A 4,050-nucleotide genomic window follows, 5' to 3' on the forward strand; every position below is an offset into this window, starting at 1 on the left:
GTGGAGAGGAATCAGGTGCTTGGAAGGAGTGTGAGCAGAGGACACCGCGTGGCTTGCGGTGTGGTGACACCCGGGACAGTCTTCTGACTGCTCCATCGGAAAGTGCTCACCCTGCTATTGCCCATGCAGTGTCTGAAGGGAGCAGGAGCCAGGATTTTCCTGCCAACTGTTTCTCGTGACCCTAACTCACTCCACATTCCTCGTGGCCACCCCCCCCCCACCACACACACACAGCACCTTATCTGACCCTTATAACCCCCACCTTCTAACTCCCTGCTCACAGCCTTGTGGCCATTTAGCAATCTGCCTCTTGGCTGGTCTGCACAATTCATGATCGGGAGGCACGATCTACATGACACATTCCCATCACGCATCTTACCTGGACACTTACAGTCTTGAGTGGAGCCTGGCATCCACGGTCTCCCATACTCCCCCACAGTGGATGGCAGTTGGTCCAAGACCACACGGCTCTGTACCCTATTCATCTTCTTCTGCCTCGGTCCACTTAGGCCACACTCCGAGTCTCGGAGCTTCCTTGTCTCTAATGATGTCATCACGTCCTCCCAGATGTCCATGCCAGACCGGCAGGTCTCAGTCCCCACTCCTCACTTACCGTCCCATCCGTGACCCCAGCAATCGGCTGCTCCCTGGTAACTCTGAACTACCGTCCCATCCGTGACCCCAGCAATCGGCTGCTCCCTGGTAACTCTGAACTACTGTCCCATCCATGACCCCAGCAATCGGCTGCTCCCTGGTAACTCTGAACTCGGCCGCTCTCACTATTTCTCTAGTCCTAGTCGGGGTCATGTTCAGTTCTGCCTCCTGGACCCAGCTCCACCCTCCTCTCCAGGTCTCATCCTCTTGGATGGCCTTCTCACAGCCACCGTGCCCTTTCTAAACACATACCTAATCTTACCCATCCTTGACGTAAATGATCTCCCAGCTTCCAGCCCGAAGTTCAGTCCTCAGCAAGCAAGACACTCACATCCCTCCTGTTAGGTCCCCCACAGCCTTCCTCTTCAGCTGCCCTCTGCCTGTACCCTGTGAACACCACACGTCCTCAGCCATGTGCAGGCCTCCAGGTTAGAGTACAGCTTAGGGCTGAAGGCCTTCCATGTGCTGTTCCCTCTTTCTGACACACACACACACACACACACACACACACACGCACGCACGCACGCACGCACGCACATTTCCTTTCATATCTATGTCTTCATTACAACTCCCCTTACCACTCCAAGATGCTCACAGCTGCTCCTCATTGCCCCACGGTCCCAGCTGCTGGAGGGCACACCTCTGCCACATCATGCCCGAAGACGGTAAAGCACTGACTGTAGACTGTTTCCAGCATTGGAATATAAACACTACAGGACATCCCTTTCAGCTCTCTTTCAGCCACATCCAAGCACTGCATCTCGAAGCTTCGGTCACAGCAATAACTCCGTTTCACCAACACTTACTATGACAGAAATGATTTTTCTATTCTGCAAGCCCATCTTTGGGATAGACGTTATCCCACTACTCGGAGATGACATTGTAAGAGGTGTACAGAAGTCGGAAATATGCACAAAGACACAGAGTTCGTAATCGGGGCAAAACAAATTCTTCCCAACAGCAGTCCGGGTTCCTAACTAGCACATTGTAGGTAGCTAATACCGAAGATACACTTAGCAAATCCAGGAGCTACAGCAGGGTGCCTGTGCGTCCAAGGAGCAGAGAAAGGGGCCAGCCTCGTGGACCTGTATCTGTGACGTCACCCAGAGCACCACGCTTTGGTGTTCTGCTTTCCTATTACTGTCTTAAAGTTCTTAGTCATGTGGGAACAAGAGGCCTCATATATTCATTTGTCCCAGGCCCTGCAAATTAAATCACCACAGTCTTCCGGTAGAAAGCACACATGAGGTACGCATAAAGATTCGCAGGCCCTGTCCATAGCTGCTAACTCAGGAAGTCTGTGAGAGGGTTCAAGAATCCATCCAAAGCCGGGCGACGGTGGCGCATGCCTTTAATCCCAGCACTCGGGAGGCAGAGCCAAGAGGATCTCTGTGAGTTCGAGGCCAGCCTGGTCTACAGATCGAGATCTAGGACAGGCACCAAAACTACACAGAGAAGCCCTGTCTTGAAAACAGAGGAGGAGGAGGAGGAGGAGGAGGAGGACGAGGAGGAGGAGGAGGAGGAGGACCAGGAGGACGAGGAGGAGGAGGAGGAGGAGAAGAAGAAGGAGGAGGAGAACCCATCCTATGAGGCAGTACCTCCATTTGACTTACTCTGGGTTCCTGCATCCCTTTTAGGACATTTAAAGCCCAGTGAGCTTAGCTGCAGTTCCCCATGCTGCCACATGTGGGCAGTATTGCCTCAGTGTTTACTTGCAATGGCCAGGCTTACCCTTCAAAGGACTAGGCCTCTAGTGAGAGACCAGGAGACACACTCAATCGCCTCACCCAGCCAGCCCCCTCTTTCTACAGAAAAGATGGGCGTAGCAGGTTGTGGCAAATATCAAGAGCCTTCCACAAAATGGCATGGAAAGAACCTAAACAAGGTGGCTATCTGAGTGTCTGTAAGCAGAAGAGTGACCCGAAAACATCCCAGAAGCCCTCCCATCTGGTAGGCTTGACAGCTATCTCCCCGGGATATGGCCTTGTTCCGTAAAGCTAGGCCCAGGATAAAGTGCACCCACAGGGGGACGCATAATCCAGGTCTGAGCAGCAACCCTGATCCTGGACAAAAGGGGCCTCTGGAAAACTTTCCCTCATCTGTACAATGAAAATGAGTAACGGTGCTTTTTGGTGTGGGAACTCATGAGGATTTGCTGAAATAGTTTATTCTGGGGCAGGGGGATGACACCCTCTGTTCCACCCTGAAGTAGTTCTGTTCCCTGCAGGGGTCTGCTCTCGGAATCTTGCCTTCTGGCACCTGCCAAAGGTCCCAGGAGTCCCTCGACATCTCCAGATGTGCTAGGTTAAGTCAGATGGGAGGAAGACTGGGCAAAACCATGAAAGAGGCCCCTCCATGGCCAGGGGGCTCAGATGCAGCAACCTTGCACTGGGGCGGAAGGTGAAGGAGACTCCCTGGACCTGACTGGGGCTTCAAGTACAAACAGAACAGGAAGTGATAGAGAGCCCTGACACAGATCACTGCTTTAAAAAAAAGCAGCTTCCCCCACCCTATACTCTGTGACTCCATTTCCAGTCTCTCAGCCTAAAGTTCTTGCCTTTTTTGAGACAGGGTTTCTCTATGTAGCCCTGGCTGTCCTGGAACTCACTCTGTAGACCAGGCTGGCTTTGAACATCCACCAGAGGCGTGTACTGCCACCACCGCCCACCACCACCAGGTCCCAGTTCTGTGTCCATATAGATCTCTTTGTGGTTGACTTGCTGACCTGGGACCAGTTCTAAGGGCCCCTCCAGGAGCATCTTCTGAAAACTCAGAAGTGACCTTTCTGTGTGAGTCCAGCAACAAGAGTCATCAGCCTTTCCCTTGGGGGGCCCAAGTGAAATTCCTTGTCCTGGGCTGAAAATTATTTCAGGGGTAAGAGAGGCCCAGTTCCAATGTTTCCTATTCCCCATCTCCCACCGCAATGGCGTCTGAAGTTTTTTGTTTGGTTGGTTTTGGTTTTGGTTTTGGTGTTGGTATTGGTATTGCTTTGTTTGGGTGTTTGTATGTCATGTAGCCCAGGCTAGACTTGACTGTCAATCTTTCTGCCTGTGCCTCCCAAATGCTAGAACTGCGGACCAATGCATCCAGTGTCCAGTGTCTTCTGGATATTGAAGAGGAAGGCAGGCTTGTGCTTTGCCTTACCACCCATCACCTCTAAAGAGTCAGCTAGAGAGGCCCAGCGGGTTGGAAACCCTCCCTCGTGGGAGAAATAGCAGAATCCTGGGTCCCACCACAGACCCAGATCTGGGTGTAGAAGCATTTTCCTGTGCCTGTGTATGGTGAGAAGCAGTAATCCCCTCTGTTTCCAAGTGCTAGGGGCAAGTTGGATGGAAGGCTTAGCCGGCCTCCAAGGCTCCTTCCCAGGGATGCCCCAAAGACACACGCAAGACACAC

The sequence above is a fragment of the Peromyscus leucopus genome, chromosome 13, assembly GCF_004664715.2.
Source record: "Peromyscus leucopus breed LL Stock chromosome 13, UCI_PerLeu_2.1, whole genome shotgun sequence".
Lineage (NCBI taxonomy): Eukaryota > Metazoa > Chordata > Mammalia > Rodentia > Cricetidae > Peromyscus > Peromyscus leucopus.